General features: G+C 44.1%; 1 long non-coding RNA gene across 3 annotated transcripts in view; it reads left to right on the top strand.

Moving 5' to 3' along the window:
* Positions 1 to 17,977, top strand: part of LOC140504259 (uncharacterized) — a 39,948-nt gene that overhangs the window by 4,738 nt on the left and 17,233 nt on the right. Inside the window, exon 3 of one of the 3 annotated variants that reach the window (XR_011967032.1) lies at positions 16,056 to 16,709. The exons of the other annotated variants lie outside the window; for them this stretch is intronic. This is a non-coding gene — a long non-coding RNA (uncharacterized lncRNA). Of the gene's footprint in view, positions 1 to 16,055; positions 16,710 to 17,977 lie in introns of those variants that run through there. 3 annotated transcript variants of the gene reach the window in all.

Here is a 17,977-nt window from a genome sequence, read left to right as displayed (position 1 = left end):
CGTTGCCGTGGTAACCGCAGCCCCAGTCCGCCGTCTAACGCCCACCGAGCGTCCGCCTCCGCCTCGCAGGCTCCCCCGGGCGCGGCTCCGGCTCGACCCCCCCCACCCTGAGCGTCCACATCCAGTCCCGACGAAGAGGCAGACACAAGGCCGCGCAGGCCACCGCGTTATGGAAGCTATAAGCACTCGGAACCGACGTAGGGCCTGAAGGCAGGCCGGGGAACGGCGACGAGAACGAAGAGAAGAAGGCGCTGCTACCGCTGCCGCCGCTGTCGCCGCTGAAGTGCAAGGGAAAACTGCGGTGGCCCGAAGGCGCAGGCGCGCCCTTCCCCCACCCCCGTCGACTTCGACCTAGGAAGGTCCGCACTGCGACTGCTCGGCTATGCGGCAAAAAAAAAAAAAAAAAAAAAAAAAAAAAAAAAAAAGGTGGGGGAGGGGGGAAAGTTCGCTTGGTCCTGGGAGAAACGATGGAAGAATCCCCTCCCCCACTCGCCTTCCCCTCCCCCCCGGCACTAGCCTGTCGCGCATGCGCGGCTAGGGGGTGGTTCGCGTGACTGGGTGGTTTTTTAAATTGGTTTTTTTCTTTTTTCTTTTTTTGCTGAGTTTCCCCAAGAAGTTTCTGGAAAGCAAGACCGGGAGCAGGGGAAGCAAAATCCCCGGCAGGGAGGCCGGGGCGAGCAGCCACTGCGTCCGCCGTCTACCCCCAAGCACTACGAGATGGGCCGCCGCTTTCTTTGTCTTTCTGCCCACCTCGCGCCGGACCGAGGCCGGGGCTGGGCCGACGGACACCGACGTGGGGGAATAACGAGTCCAGGCCCGGGGCTGCCGCGGGCCGCGAGCGGAACCGGGGCCGCCGAGGCTGGGGAGCGCGCCGGGGCTGACGCGGAGGAGCCGGGCCGCAGCCTCCTGGCCCGCGGGCTGAGCGGGCCGGGCCGCCGACGCCACGAGCAGGCCCGGGTGGGGCCGGAGTCTCCCTGCGCACGCCCCGCCGGGCGCCATTTTGTAAATCAGGGCAGTGCGGGCGCCATTTTGTGGAGGCGAAGGGGAGGGAGCGCGAGCGGCGGGGGGAGGGGAGGAGGAGCAGCCCCTGGGCAGGGGCTGACTGGCGGGCGTGGGAAGCAGTGGGGGAGGGGGAGAAGCGTGTGCGTAAGCACGTGTCGAAGCCACCACCACCCCCTCCCCGGGCTGCGGGAAGCCCCGAAGTCTAGGCCGTGGGTCACACCCTCCCCTCCCCTCCCCCAAATACTCCGCTGGGAAATAACGGCGGCCCTGCCCCGAGGGCCAGACTTGGGGGCACACGAGGTGGTGGAAGCCCGCGTGCCGCCCGGGCACCCCCTGCCTGCCCACACCTTGTGCCCTCGGGGCCTGAGCCTGAACAATAAAAGGGGGTGGGCAGCCGGCCGATTTCCCCTCGCGTGCCCTCCGGGCCGGCGGCTGGAAATGCCTGTTGTCGGGTACGGCCCGAGGGAAAGAGTTAAACGAGGCTGCGGGAGTGCTCCCGGGAAGCTGGCGACATGAGCCCGAGCCGGAGTGCTGCTGAAAAGGAGTGGGCCTGAAACGCTGCCACGGAGAGCGCAGGAAGCCTTTGCGGTGGGGGAGGGGAGGGACGGTTCCCAGCGGCAGGAGGCCGCGGCTGAGCCAGCCCCTCGGGCCGACCGTGCGGGGACGGGCGCCTAATATCCCGCGGGTTCGGATGTGTGCTGTCCTGATGGAGACGAGAGAACGGAGAGAGAGTCACTGCCGGGATGGGCGACCGGTCTGCGTCCGATGGCGTCCGGGGAAGACGCATTGCAAACGTGTTCGGACGTAACGGACGAGGATTGTTACAAAAGCGCTTGTGCCTCGTGTTAAGTTCAGCTTCTGCAAAGCTTGGGTCTCGCGTCGAGCACGGTCCTGTGCAAGCTTGGCTGCCGAGAGGCGGGCAAGCAGCCCGTTTAGAAGGGAAGGAACGCTGGCAAAGGAGGAGGGTCACGAAGAGCAAGGTCCTTATGATGCTGACACGATGTTCTGCCCCTGTGGGCTGATGCACCAATGCAAGGAACGATTTACCTCTGGGCACCCTTAGGTGTTGATTATTGATCAGTGTGCATGAGGATCCTACACGAAACAAGTCCATGGAGGTTTAACACTGTGTCTCTTTAGAGTCCGTTGTAAAAACTGCCTTTTCAGATAGTAAGATGAGGTTTCTGAGCTGCCTTCTTGAAGACTGCTGAGTTTTTCAGTAAGTGATATGGTTCACTACAGGCCAGTTTCTCCCATACCTTCAGAATGGTAATTAAACAGGGATTTATTCCATGTCCATTTTGTTAATTATGCTAAGTTGTCCGGGATGCAAAGGCAAAATAACCCTATTTTAATAAGCTCACATTCTAAGTCATTTTAGCAGTTTTCCCTCTTTTTAAGAGCAGAAAATTGGTATAAAGCTAACCTGACAACTCAGGAACAAAACTCTGACTTTTGACCTTGAATGCCCTCCCACCCCCATTCTAACCAGCTGAGCAAACGGAAGTGTGTACACTGTTGGATAGCTAGCAACACTCTAATTATTCCCACAGTTATGCCAATGGTGTTTATAAAAATCCGTTCAAAAAAAACTAACTTGCTGTTGAAGACCAAAAAACTCAAGCTCTTAGCTATGACTAAGATTTGATCTTTCTTGCTAAGTGGAACTGAAAGCCCTGTTTTCCCTTTACCTTAGCAGTCAAGTAAGGAAAACCCATTCAGACCCATTCTAATTCTACTTATTACCAATGGTACAAGAAGCAAGTCATTTAGCCCCTGTGAGTCCCATTTTCCTCTTAAAATCTGCATCATACCTATAGTAGCTACCTCATACTTCCCAGGGTGTTTGTGGGAATCCAGTGAGATAATGTAAAGCCCTTTGCAGTGATAAAACCCTAAGATACTGTGTATTTTTATTTTACTAGTTAGCCTTGAGGTAGACTCCTCGTATGAACTAAATCCCTTTTGGCCCATTCCTGTGTTTTGTTATGGGAATTGCTTTTAAGTCTCCCAGTTCTTGGCATTAGCTGGAGCTCAAAGGGTGACCCTTGCCATAGTCTCCCCAATCAAAAGCTTGACCCAAGTCTTGCTAAAATAATGTTCTCAAAACACGCAGAATTCAAATTCTGAGAATAAGTAAGCTAGTCTGTAAAGAAAAGTGAGTTAAGGGGTTTTTTGTCTTTGTATACTCAAGGCCTGGCACATAGAGACCTATTAAATACTTGTTAATTGTTTGGTCACACCAAACACTTTGGTGTCCAGGGAAGTTGACAGGGAAATGCAGTGGGCTGAAGTTAGAGCTCCAACATGCTGAATGTTTTACCTTGGAGGCAGAGGGTACATTTGCTTCAGTTCCAGATTCTTCAAAAATGTCTAAAGTGACTTGAGAACTACCTTCAGTCTGCTGCCTTTTGTTTCTCACTGTCGGATCTGTGATCTTACCTGGGTGACAACTCCCTGTGTGAAAGACTTAAATGACTTTTCTGTTTTAGGGAGTGCCTGGGGCAGTTAGAGGTTAAGGGCAGTGCACAGAGACTCAACCCAGTTCCTTCTAACTCCCTGAATGACCTATGTACCAGACTACACTGCCAGAATTTCAGCACAATACAGTCAGGAGCAGTTTTTTTTACTTCTTAGGTGAAAATAAATCTCATTTCCTCTTTGACTTCACTAGGTGGTAGGTGCAATGGAAAGAATGATTTCCCAGTTCATTCTTAAAAGAAAATTCCATATTTGATATTGCGAAATCTCAAGTTGATGTATTTTTGTTTCTTTCATTTGAACTGCTTAGGAGAACTACGAACACCCACCTCTTGAGTACAGAAAATTTTCCATGGAAACCAAAATGTTTCCATGACACCAGAGGCAGGATGCAAATGGTAACCTTTACAAAAGGAATCCTGTTAGGGGTATGTAGATTACATGGAGCCTGGGTAGTTATTGTGACAATATAGCCTTCAACACCGTAAGATGCCCTAGTTTAAATGGCCTTGTCCAACCAACCACATCTGAAAGGGATGCTGCCAATGTGTGTGGGAACTTGGCCAAAACCTTTAAATGTGCTGGGCCTCAGTTTCCCCAACTATGAGGTGAAGAGTCTGGCTTGCCTATATACCCAGGGCATTGTTTGGGGTCAAGAGAATGGTCAGCTAATTCCTCTGAGATCTTCGGATAGGAAACACAACAAATAGTATAGAGACTAGTTATGAGCTGGGAGCTAAGATACCTTGTTTGCTTTCATCAGCCTACCTTCAGTTTTCACCGTAGCTGCTAAGTGATGTTCCCAAAGCACACCTCTGACCCTCAAGACCGGAATGTACTACTCTCTACCTCTTAGAATCCCTTTCCTTCAAGTTCAGCTCTAGATTCCCCTAATTACCACCACCCCACTTTTTTTCCTGTTTGTTTGCTTTCCTATGTACATTTTGTTCTTACTGTTGTCTCAATAAATCCTATTAAACTTCTAGGAAGCAGGGCCTCTGACACTATTGTCTGTGTAACCTTATGCTAGTTACTTAACCTCTATCTAAGGTTCCTTATCTGTAAAATGGGAATAATACCACCACCTGGCTTCTAGGGTGATTTCAAGACTGGAGTAAAATAAGTAAAGTGCTTTACAAACTTTAAGATGTTTAATAAATGCTTGTCAGATGAATGAATATCAAGGGTTGCAATAAGAACCAAGTCAGGTTTTCTGATTGGTTTAGTGCTCAGAAAGGATTACAAACGAGCTGGTTTAAATCAGGGACTCATCAACTCTTGTGATCTCCTCCTCAGGATGTTTTTAAATGCACAAAATAAAAGAGGGTCATAAAAGAAACTGTTTAGAAATGAGAGCAAAATATGTTTGAAAAGCAACTGTAGAAGGGGCAGGTAGGTGGCGAAGTGGACAGAGTACCAGCCCTAGAGTTAGGACAACTGGTGTTCAAATTTGATCTCAGACACTTAACACTAGCTGTGTGACCCTGGGTAAGTCACTGAACCCCAAATGCCTCTGGAGGAAGACAGAAAAAGTATGCAAAGCCCAGGTTTAGAACCTCTGCTCTAAATCATATTCTGTGACATAAATTGCCCAGTAGGTGTGAAAGCTAGACCCCTAACCTGTTTGCTGGCTGTCATTCCTTAAATTCTAAGTTTAACTTAAAATGTTTATTTGTTATAGTGTCGTAGTAGAAAGAGGACCACACAATATCAGGAGAGATTGGGGTTGGATTTCATTTGACAGCCGTATGACCATGAGCTAGTCACCTCTGAGCCTCAGTTTCCTCATTTGTGAAATGATATATCTGTACCACCTACCTCAGTGATCATGACGATCAAATGAAAAGTTTGTATGTAAAGAGCTTCAAAAACCTTAAAAATTCTACATGGCTGCCTGCCAGCTGTTGCTTAAGTAGGCTCCTATCCATTCAGGATAGGATATGGTTTTCCTTTGGAGGAGAAGGAAAGGGAGGAAAAAAGAATAAAGTTTTCAGTGAGTTAAAAATAATCCTTATGGAGAACTGTTAAAATATATATTGTGTATAAAGTGTGTGTGTGTGTGTGTGTGTGTGTGTGTGTGTGTGTGTGTACTTTGCATTATCAAAGTTTCCTCAGGCCCCTGTGATACTACACCCATTTGTAAGATGAGAGTTCAAGGAAGTTATAAGATTTTAGGACCACAGTTTTTAGAGCTGGAAGGAACCTTATGCATTATCCAATCCAACCCATCCCCATTTTATAAACAAAGCAGAGAAAACTGTAATGACTTGCCCCAGATCACCCAGGTGACAATATTGCTTTCTTTTCAACATTGTATTTCCAAATGTTTACAAAATGGATTTCTGCCATTTTTTCCCCTCTCCATGCACAATCTAGAGCATGAGTATACTTTTCATTCTAAATATTTCTCCACACCCCTTTCTTTTCCAAAGATCTCAGCCAGGCCTTTAAACAATCATCAAGTCGAAAAGTTTCCAATAACACAGGGCCCACTGCCTCTTGCCAAATATCTACCCACAATCACGTGGCTGCCATTGGAAACAGGAATGCAAGTCAGCTCTCCTGCTCCAGTTGTCGCATTGAATCACACTTGTTCTTTCTAAACAGCCTGCTTTGCTACTTCTTATATAGGAAGATGATGTCACCAATTCTCTTGGCAAATAAAATAGGCTTTCAGTAGTTTTCCCCAGTAATGAGAAATGTATTGCACTGAGCTATTCACAGCCTTTCTTCTGTTTTTAATTAGTACCAAATTGTTTTGAAGATGTTTGGATATTCTATATAGATTGAGATCTGGTGTAAATTTGTTGTGTTCTGATTGGTATGGTACTAAATTTAGCTACTTAAGTTTAGTAGCATCAATTTTGTCATGTGGCTCAAACACGATCAATAAATCTCTCCAATTATACTTAAATTTTTGTTTGAGTGTCTTGTTAGTTATCTTTATGTAACTACAAATATATTGTGACAGGATTTCTTTGATTCTTGATTTTTGCTATTACTGTATAAAAATGCAAATTATATTTTTGGATTTATTTTATCTCTTGCTGCTTTACTAATGCTGTTAATCATCCGAATTAGTTTCCTTGTTCATTCTCAGTTTTTTACATAAACTAATATATGTTCATCTAGACATAATTTTGTCTTTTCTTTCCTGATAGTTGTAGTTTTAGTTTCTCTTAAAAGTAGCTAATATTTATGTAATACTGTAAAGATTTGCAAAACATTTTGCAAATATTATCTCATTTGAACCTCAGAACAACCATGGGAGGTGGGTACTATTATCCTATTTTACTGATGAAAAAATAAGGGAGACCAAGGTTTGGTAACTTGCTCAGGATCACAAACAGTAGGTATCTGAGGCTGGATTCAGACTCTGGTCTTCTTTGACTCCAAGCCCAGAGCTCATATCTACTGTGCTGCCTTTTTCTCAGTCCATACCCTCAATAATCAACACCCATCTTTTCACCAGTGACAGTTGTACATAATGTGAAACAGTTGCCCAAAGCTGTGGATTACACTTAGGTTTCTATGGAGCAGAAACAATTTTTCTCTGCTGCCCTTTACATTATCAAATTTGTCATATAGTTCTGATTGGCATTGTGCTTTAACCCACCGGTTTGGCCAATGATATGTCTAGAAAAAAAACAACTGGTATCTGGGGGAGCTTGAGCAGAAGAAATCAGATGAAGGTTTCATTAATTCTTGATTCTTTGCCAACTTTTTGATCCCTGAGGTATGCTGGGGCTTGTTGTCAACATTCCACTGAGTCACAGAATCACAAAAACTCATGGTTGGAAGGCCGCCTAATCCAGCTCATATCTGAAACATACCATCCAAATGGTCATCCAGCCTTTGCTTGAGGGGAAATAAACTACTTCTCAAAGCAACCTACTCTTTCCACTTTGGTACAACTCTATTAGAAGTTTATTCAGCCCTCCAACCTAAATCTGCCTCCAACTTTCACTCACTGCTCCTCATACTGCCCTCTGAGGTCAAGGAGAAAAAGTCTAATTTTTTTCCAGGTCCCCTTAATCTTCTGCTGCTACTATAAATGAGGGTCTTGTTGGGCAATAACTCTGATTAACTTCACCAAGAACTTCAGACGTTAGCTTAACAAGAGCAAACTAAAAAAAAAAGCCACATATCACTGAAAAGTGAAAATTGTTCCTGTGTGTCACCCTTTAAATTTGTACACATTCCACAGACTCTGGGCACAGATATTCTCTCTAGGAATAACTTAAGATCTGGAAAGGACCTCAGAGTCTAGTCTATCTAGTCCAGCCCACAGATAAACAAGAGCTGCTTCAATTTACTCAACAGTCTTCCAGTCTCTCTGTTAAGATGTCTACTTCCTAAGGCAGCCCATTTCACTTTTGGACGGCTCTATTAGGAAGATTTTCCTGAAATCAGTCTTAAATTTGCTTCTTTGCAAATGTTCTTCTTTGTACCTTTTACTCTGGGTTCTGTTCTCTAGGGTCAGGAAACAAGTTTCAATTCTTTTTCAGATGATGGCACTTCATATGTTTGAATACTGATATACTATTTCATACTGAAATAGTGATATACTATTTCATACTCCTCATGCCCACTCCACATTCCCGACCCCACTAAGTCTTCTTCAGGCTAAACATTCTCAGTCCCTTCTTTCCACTGACCCTCTTATGGTAGAGACTGCAGACTATTCACTATTCAAGTTGTCCTCCTCTGGAAGCTCTCTAGCTAACCAATACCCTTCCAAAATTGTAGTCCCTAGAAACAAACAGAGTTCTGCAAGTATGATTTAAGCAAGGATTGGTCAAAGTTGTTAAGGTCTGAAGAAAAGCAGGAATTTGTTTCTGAACAATGAAGTTTGATTTCTTGAATTTACTTAATGATCTCAACTCATTATCATCACTCTGCAGAAGCCTCCCATATCTACTTATGTGCCCTCCATCTCTCTCCTGACGTTGGGTCCCACATCAGTTCAGGCATCTTCAACTGCCTGCTGAACATCTCTATCTAGATGTCCCACAGACACCTTGAGTTCAACAGGTGCAAAACTGAACTTACATTTCCCTAGATCACCACCATTCTTTCAGTCCCATAGGTTTGTCATCAGTTATCTCTCCAGTTACAATGTAAGCTCCTAGAAAGCAAGGACTGTCTTCACTTTTCTTTGGATTCCCAGCACTTACTACTTTATAAAATGCCTTTTCATTTCATCATTTGTTTCCTGGTTCCTTTTTTTTCTGTTACCTTTCCCTCTCCAAAAATAAAAAAAAAATGTATTTATTTATCCAAATATATGTTGTTCCAATACAGAAGAATGATATCCTTGAACGTAGGTTCTGTGTCTATTTTCCCCTTTGTATTGTCCAGCACAGTACCTAGTGCTTGGTACAGGAGTTGCTTAATAAGGTTTATTTGCTTTGGTCCTGATTTTTGTTATTTTTCTGAACCTCTCCTGTCATAGCTATGGGGGAAGTCTAAGTGTGGAAACAGACCTTCACCAGTGGTGATTGAGCAACTCCTAAATTATTCCTTGGGAGAACTAAGGGGCTAAATGACAGGGTTACACAATCAGTTTGTGTGAGAGGCAGTACTTAAACTCAGATCTTCCTCAGAGTAAGGAAGTAAGCCCTCTGTAGGCTAAGCTACTTGTTCCTCTTGCTTCTTGGTCAACCTTGAGAAACAGATCTACTGTTCTTGCCATTTTCAAAATGCAAGACCTTGTCACTGGAGTCTGACCTTCCAGCTCCCACTAAGATGCATTCCGATTAAACTCCTGAGAATTAGATGTTTAGAATCCTTTGGGATTCCCATGAGTGTTTCTTCTAAGTGATACAATGTGGGAACCCTTAATTATGTTACTAGCATTTGCTGGAGCGGAGTATGGGGCTTTTCAGGATTCCTCAGATGAAATACAAAATTCTCAGAAAACCTTAGAGATTTGCTGAGCAATGCAAACCCAGTCCCTCCACCCCCCATGTCGAACAGAAAGTAGCATATGGGTTTCTCTAATTAGTCCCCCAGGAGATCTCCTGGGCATGATGCAGGAGTTTGTTCATTCTCCGTGAAATTTCTCTGCTTGGATGTGTGAGTGCTGCTGGAGATTCTCCAAAGACCCCTTTCCAGGATACTGCCTCAACCTACTTTCCCATCAGCTTGGGAAACTATGAGAGTGACCATGCCAGGTCAGCAAATGGCAACGGCAGCAGCAGTAACACCAGGCTGCCTTGCTTCTTGCGCGGGGTACCTTTAATCTGGTAGATCTCAAAGCATTTGGCAAACTATAATTATAGAAGAAGTTGGCACCAACCCTACCAACCCCAAGAGGTTAAACTAAGGCATGGAGAGTCATTCTTGAGTCCATTCACAGCAAGGAACACATGTGGGATGATGACACAGACATACTGACCTATTTAAAACTACTATTTATGTGTTGGTGAGGCTTGAATTCTTTCCTCAACTCCTCCCTCTTAGGACTTAAACAACAACTTTATGTGGGCGCCCTTGGCAAAGTTAGGTTTCTCAAGTCATCCATTTGACCTCTGGGTTTTCCGTTCTGGTTAGATGAGAAATTAAACACACACAGTCTATATAACCTCTATATATCTATGGAAACACGTTAAGCACTGGAGCAATGTTGCTAGTTTGGTTAAGTCAGGTCAAGTCAACAAGCATTTCTTAAGCTCTTTCTTCTGTACCAGGCACTGTGCTAAGAAAGCTTTGGGGATACACAACAAGCAAAAAGAAAGATGTCCCTACCCTCAAGAACTTTGCATTCGTGTGTGTGTGTGTGTGAAATACTTAAAAAAGAGCCTAAAAGCAGAGGGAGGGAGAAGGTGCCTGGGGTGAGCATCAGAAGTGCATCCTTGTGAGAAATCAAAATCTAGTCCTTCCCCTTCATTTTAAAGGTGGAGAAATTGAAGCCCAGAGAGATTGTGACTTACACATAAGTGGTGTCAGAGGTGTAATTTGAACCTAAATTCTCTGACTCCACTGTCAGGGCTCTTTGCATTGTACCATACTTTTCCTATTTACTCTTAACTCCAGTTTGCTTTCTTTTACACAATCCTTGTCAAATAATGTGCTCAACAAATTACCATTTGAAGATTAGTTAAAGAAATTGAGGATATTTAAACTAGAGAAGAAGTGAAGAGAGGTGAGAACTGTCTTCAAGTATGTGAAGGCCTGTTAGGAAGGAGAATCACTTTTTCTGCTTGGCCTCGGAGGACGACCAATGCCAGAAAAGGGGTGTAGAGATGGAATGAGTGATTTTGTAAGGTAGCTGATTTCAAGAAAGACTGCAAACCTGTTTTAGGGAGTTTCCATCTGGGGTGGGTTGGGCTAGATGTCCTCTGAGGTCTCTTCCAGCTCTTGGATGCTGGGGTTCTGTGATTTTTGCTTGTTATCATTAAGTGGATAGCCTGTAAGACAAGGTCTCTTGTGTTGCTGTTTTTGTCTAGAACAGCTCAAATCAAATCCAAGAACAGGAAGGAATCCTAGTTAGAGTGAATAGTGGTCAGGAAAAAGACAAGGCTAGTAGCATGGAAACAAATATTTATTTGGAGGAAGATCATCAAGGGTAGAAGCAACTCATCTGAGTAAACCACAAGTCACCTCAACAGAGATCTAGAAGCTATTGATAATGAATTAGGCAATTCCTTATATTATGCCATGTCCTCGCTTGGTCGCAACATGGCACATACTGCTTGCTTGAGTCAACTTGAAATTAAATTTTTCAAAAGAGAAGTTAACTCACCATAGACTCAAAATACTCAAAAAGGAATTCTTCTTCTTCCCTTCCACATCCCTGAAGGCACCAGCATCCTCCCAGGGACCCAGGTTTGCATCCTAAGAACAATTCTTGACTCCTCCCTCGCCACTCCCTACATTCAATCAATTGCCAAGTCCAGTCTATCCAAACTACATAACATCTCTCCCATCCATTTCCTTGTCTTCACTCCATCAATCACTATCCTAACTTGAGTTCTCATCATATCTCACCTGTACTATTGCAATAACCTCTTCATTGATCTCCCTGCCTCCTTTACTCCGTAGCATCTCCACACAGCTGCCTAAATAATCTTCCTAAAAGCACAGGTTTCATTGACCTTCCCAAACACCTCATGACCGTGGTTTCATTTTCTTCTAGGACATGCTCCTGATTTTCTGGACTTTCTCATGCCTTCTTACTCCTGCAAGTTCACTCAACTTTTAGACTTCTCACATTGGAAGTACCCCACTCCTTCTGTGGCCTCTTTCTCTGATTGGCTGCTTTCTCCCAGAACCTCCATTTTAAGAAGGATGCCCAGGCCAACCCTATCTTCTGACTCTCCATTTTCTAACCTTGCTTTTGTGGGTTTCTCTTTCCCCCTTCCCTTGGTTTTCAGCTACCTGTCATGTATCATTGTCCTGGGAAAGGCCATCTACAATAGATGTCTCTTCTTTCTTTCCTCTTACTTTCTTCTTAATCCCTTAAGGGGTTAAGTCAGTATAATCCACCAAAACTGCTCTCCTCGAAGTTACTAATAATCTCTCAGTTGCCAACTTCAATGGCCTTTTCTCCATCTTCATTTCCTTGACCTCTCTGCAGCCTTTGATACCCTCTCTCTCCTCCTTGATACTCTCTTCTCTCTAGGTTTACATGATACCATTCTCTCCTGGTTCTTCTCCCACTTAGAAGACTGCTCCATCTCTGTCTCCTTTGCTGAATCCTTCTCCAGATCATACCCTGTAATTGTAGGTGTCTCTCAGAGCTCTGGACTGTGCCCTCTTCTCTTCTCCCATTATCTTACTTCACTTGGTGATTTCATCAACTTCCATGGAATATCTACCCATCCTGCCCCAACTTCTCTACTGCCCTCCAATCTGGCATCTCCAACTGCCTTTCAGACATTTCAACCTGGATGTCCAATAGACATCTTAAACTCAGTATGTCCAAAACTGAATTTATTATCTTTCTCCCTAAACTCTCCTCTTCTCTTACCTTCCCTATAACTATAGAGGGCATCACCATCCTCCCAGTCCCTCAGGCTCATAACCTAAAAGATATCTAGGACTCCTCACTATCACCCTGCCCCCATGTCCAATCTGTTGCCAAGGCCTATCAGTTTCACCTTTGTAACATCTCTCAAATAGTCTCCCCACCCCACCCTGCATCTTTCCTCTAACTCTGACAGTACTCTAGTGGTAACCATCATAACCTCACCCTTAGATTATTTCAACAACTTCTGCTTGCCTCAAATCTCTTCCCACTCCAATCTGTCCTCCATTCTGCCACCAAAGTGGCTTTCCTAAAAGTACAGGTCTGATCATGTCATTCCCCTACTCAGTAAACTCCAGTGGTTTCCTATCGCCTCCAGGAACAAATATAAAATAACCTGTTTGACATTCAAAGCCCTTTATAACCTTATTCCCACCTACCTTTCCAGTCTTTTTGCACTGTACTCCCCAATACATACTCTTCCATCCAAATGACACTGGTCTCCTGGCTGTTCTATAAACAAGACACTCTATCTCTGGATTCTGGGCATTTTCTCTCTCTATCCCCCATGCCTGGGACTCTCTCCCTCCTCAAGTCCAGTTAACTGATGTCCCTGGCTTCCTTTAAGCCCCCACTAAAATTCCATCTTTCACTGGAAGTCTTCCCCAATCCCTCTTAATTCTAGTGCCTTTCCTTGGTTAAATATTTTCTATTTATCTTGTATGTAGCTTGCTTTGTACCTATTTCCATGTTGTCTTTTCTATCAGATTACTATCTCCCTGTGGGCAGGAGCTATCTTTTGCTTCTTTTTATATCCCTAGTGCTTAGCATATTTACTAGCACATAGTAGGTACTTAATAAACAAACATTTATTGATTGATGCATAGGGTCACCAGACTCACAATTCAAACCCAGGTCTCCTGACCCTAATCAGGGAGTCAGTCAACAAAGCTTTCCACGTATGCAAACGACTCTGTATCTTACTTATATAAGGGCAAATTGGAGATCATTAACAGACAGAAAATTAAGTGGGATCACAAAGGCTTCCTCTTAGAAGGGGGTATTTTGAACTGGGATTTGGAGGAAGCCAGGGAGCTAGGAGGCTGGCCAAGTCCAGAGTGCTTTCTAGTACCTCCAAGATGCCTCTGAGGGACCCCTTTAGGGTCCAGTTGTCTCATTGTGCAGCTGAGTAGATGGGAGCACAGAGAGAGTGGAGAGGCTCTGCTCAAAGAGATCCACCCTGCCCAGAAAGTGGCCAGATCTTTCCATTATCCCAGCCTTGACTCACACCTGCCCACAAGGGGAGCCACACCTGTCTCCATGGCCCGAGTTGAGAGTCATCTGTCCAGATGACTCTCCCAATACCACCCAATTTGCCCAAACAGGAAACAGAAATGGTCTCTCCTAGTCCTGACCTATTTTACCTCGTCCCTCTGACTGCAGCAAAAAGAAATGTGTCTCTCCTCACTCTCACTTTAATGCCCCAGGAAATGTTCCATTTCCCACAGAATATTCAAGGTCTCCAGACCCTCCTCCACTCTAAATTCCTAAAATATTTCCTGCCCTTATCATTTTTTCTGACTCCTTATCATCCACTCCCATCAACCAGGGGAGGTAGAAGTTGGGAAAGGGAACACATGGAACCACATAGAATGTTGGCCTTTAAGTCCAGAGAGACATCAGTAGTGAGGCCATGGACATAATGCGTGAATTAGAAGTGTAGACACAATCAGGCTGTGTTTAAAGCACTGGACCTGGAGTCAAAAAGATCTGAGTTGAAATTTGGCCTTAGATGCTCACTAATGGGCAAATCTCTGAGCCTCAATTTCCTCTAATAAAGGGAAACCCATAACTTCCTGAGAGAATTCATTTCACTTTTGGACAATGTTCGTTATTAGGTGATTGGGGTAGGTAGGTGGTACGGTGGATAGGATACCAGACCTGGAGTTAGGTAGATCTGAGTTCAAACCTGGCCTCAGATGTTTGTTAGCTGTGTGACCCTGGGCAAATCATTTTACCTGTCTGCCTCATTTTCTTCATCTATAAAATGAAGATAATAATAGTACCTGCCTCCCAGGGTGGAGACAGCCCAGTGGGCCTGAAGTTAGGAAGACCTGAGCTCAAATCCAGCCTTAGACACCTGCTAGCTATGTGACCCTGGGCAAGTCACTTTACCCTTTTTGCCTCAGTTTCCTCATCTGTAAAATGAGCTAGAGAAAAAAATGGCAAATCCTCCAGCATCTCTGCCAAGAAAACCTTATGAACACCGTTGGTGTTCAATGGTCCATGAAGACAATAGCAACAGTCTCTCAGAGATGGAATGAAAGAACATTTGTAAAATGCTTTACATACCCTGAAGCACTATGTAAACGTGGGTTAGAAATATGTTTGTATACACACATGTATAATAAATGCACACATACACATATGCATGTAGATTTACCTATACACACATATGGCCTTTTTGTTTCCACAGCAGGGTAGATACTAAAATATCTGGAGAAATGAATCACAGCTCCTGTTTTTCTAGTATTTTTCAGTATACAAGTGTTTTTCTCACAACATCAAAGAGCTAAGTTGTATGACTATTATTGTCTTCATTTTACAGAAGAGGAAACTGAGGTTCGGAAGAGAGGAGTCACAGGGTCAGTCAGTACTGGATGCAGGATTCAAGTAAAGTCTCCCCTGTCACCTCCCATTAGTCTCCAGTTTCTTCCCCTCCGAAAGAACAGTTTAATCTTAGCAGAAGGAGACAGAAGGGCAGTGAGTGGGAGGGAAGAGAAGCTCAACTGGACAAACGAATCACTTTGGCTAAAAATTAACCAGCTGTCCAGTCAGGATTCTTCCAATAAGTTTGTGTCTAAACTATAATTCAAGCTGTGATTCAGCTGGGGGCCCTGTAGGCTCACTGTAATTGAATTACAAGAGTTGGACATCAACTCATTTCCCACCTTGTGTGTTGACTTGGAAAGTGAGATCCAAGAATCAGGGAAGGTAGAATTAACAAGACAGAGGAACCTCAGAGAAGATGCACAGTACCACACCATCCTTTTTCCTCCTTCCAGGAGGATCTTTACTGACTAAACCTCAACTCTTTCAAAAGCCCTGAACTGTAGGAGAGTGAGGGTGGTGACTGGTCTCCATGGAGTTCCTTCACTGTAAATAAAACCTGTAGAAAATCTTCCAGGAGCCAGATCTCACTACTCCATTATCCAAAGGTAGAAAAGGAATGTGGAATAGAGGAGGGTCCTGGACTGGCACTTAGAAGTAGTGCCCAGAGCTGCAGATAACTCACTGTATAAGTTTGGGCAAGCCAGCCAACCTCTCTAGACCTCATTTCCCACTCTGTTAAATGAGGATGTTGGATTACATGGTTATCTAAAGTCATTTCTAGCTCTGACCTTTTGTGTTCTAAGATGCTTCTCTGCTCTGACCTGTGTTCTAAGAGCCCTCCCAGCTGTGACATTCAGTGTTCTGAGTAAGATTGCCACTGGGCAGGTTCTTGACCAGTTTGACTAGTATTTTATCAGTGAAACTTATTGCTCCATACTGATATGTTAAGACTGTCTTTGTTTTTGTTTGTTGTTCATTTTGATAATAGTTCTAAGGTCCTTTCTGCATATCTGGGTGCTCAAATGAAGAAGATGTCCCTGCCCTTAGAAGCACCAGTCACAGGCTCCAGCTTGGGCTCCAGATCCTAAGGATGGAAACTGTTTCTTCTATTAAGATCAGCTCATTCTCTCAGGAGGAAATATAGACAAGGAGACTCTGTGTGCCTTTTAATGTGAAGTCCTTTACAGACACCTTTCTCTTTAGGATTCAAAGCTCTCCTGGCCATTTCCTTGAAGAGGAAGGGGTCTCCCCCAAGCCAATCTGGGGATCATTTTTGGAGCTTTTAGCTTGTGGTCCCTCAGAGAGTCACTACTGCTATCTTCAAGATAATTTCCTGAGGCTTCCAAGAGAATTTCCATGTCCCTAAGTTTATCTGATTGCCTCCACCCTCCACACTCAGGGTCTGACTAAACAACCTTAGGTCAGACAATCCTGCCTGAGAGACTGTGGTTCCTAAATAATGAAGGCTTGGCTCAGGGACCCTTAGCCTGAATGGCTATGACTGAAAGACGCAATGGAGATCCATCAAGCTAAGCATCAGAGAACTGAGCAAATCTTAACCAACTCCGAAAGTGCCTGCCTTCTTAAGCAATTAAACTCTTACCCACAATAAACTGGAATTGTCCTGGTCCATTGTTAAACTCATTTGCACCACTGACTCCAATTTAACCCACTGGCCTTGCTCCACCTTGGTTCAGAAGTATTCCTCTACAAATGGGCATGTCTTTAAAAGAATATAAGTTAGGTGGGAAGTAAATAGACTGCTGGGCCTAGAGTCAGTAAGACCTCAGTTCACTTACTAGCTGTGTGACCCTGGGCAAGTCACTTAACTCTGTTTGCCTCAGTTTCCTCATCTATAAAATGAGCTGGAGAAGGAAATGGCACACCACCCCAGTATCTTTGCTAAGAAAACCCCAAATGGGTTCACCAGGAGTCCATAGTACTGAAAAAGTCTCAACAATAACAACATATAAGGTTGATGACTTAAACTAGTTGGGCTGAACTGTTTTCTTTCTCTTTCTTTGTTATTTTTTGTTCCAAGAGATGGCTCCCTGGGTAGCATGGGAGTATATTTAGAAATAACAAAAGGTATCAATAGATTTCCCCCCTAAGATTAGGCATGAAGTAGTAGAGAGATAATATTGCAGAATAGAAAGAGGCCTGGATAGTAGCAACCTCGTTTCTTATCCCAACTCTATCATGTCAATTTTGTGACCTTGGGCTACTCACACTAAACTTCTCTGGGTCTCAGTTTCCTCATTTGTAAAAATAGGTAGTTGAAAGTTCCTGATACTACTGAGATTCAAGTATCTATGCACAGATATGTTCAAGGAATATTCCCACCAGATAGTCTTTGATCCAGTGACATTGACCTCCTGGCTGTTCCACAAACAAGAAACTCCATCTTTTGCCAGGACATTTCCCCAGTCTGTCCCCCATGCCTGGAATGTACTCCCTCCGCATCCCTAGCTTCCTTCAAGACCCAGTTAAAATCTCATCAGTTCTAATGCCTTCCCTCTCATGGTTGTTTCCTATTTATCCTATAATATATCTTGTTTGTGTATAGTTATTTGCATGTGACTTTTCTCATTAGATTGTGAGCTCCTCAAGTCTAGGGATTTTCTTTTAACCTTCCTTTGCTTTTACAGTACTTAGCACATAGTAGGAATTTAATAAATATTTACTGACTGACTGGTCTGTTTCACTTTGCCATCTATGATATAAACTGCCCTGGGGGCAGAGACAGGTCCATTTTCAAGTTACTGTTCAGCTGTGACCAATTCTTTGTGACCCCGGTTGGAATTTTCTTGGCAGAGACCCTAAAGTGGTTTGCCATTTCCTTCTCTAGCTCACTTTGCAGATGAGGAATTGAGGCAAACAGGATTAAGTGATTTGCCCCAGGTCACACAG

This window comes from Notamacropus eugenii, chromosome 5 (genome assembly GCF_028372415.1).
Source record: "Notamacropus eugenii isolate mMacEug1 chromosome 5, mMacEug1.pri_v2, whole genome shotgun sequence".
In the NCBI taxonomy this organism is placed as follows: Eukaryota; Metazoa; Chordata; class Mammalia; order Diprotodontia; family Macropodidae; genus Notamacropus; species Notamacropus eugenii.
Note: the sequence above shows the minus strand (reverse complement) of the source record. Positions and strands in the feature narration are given on the sequence as shown.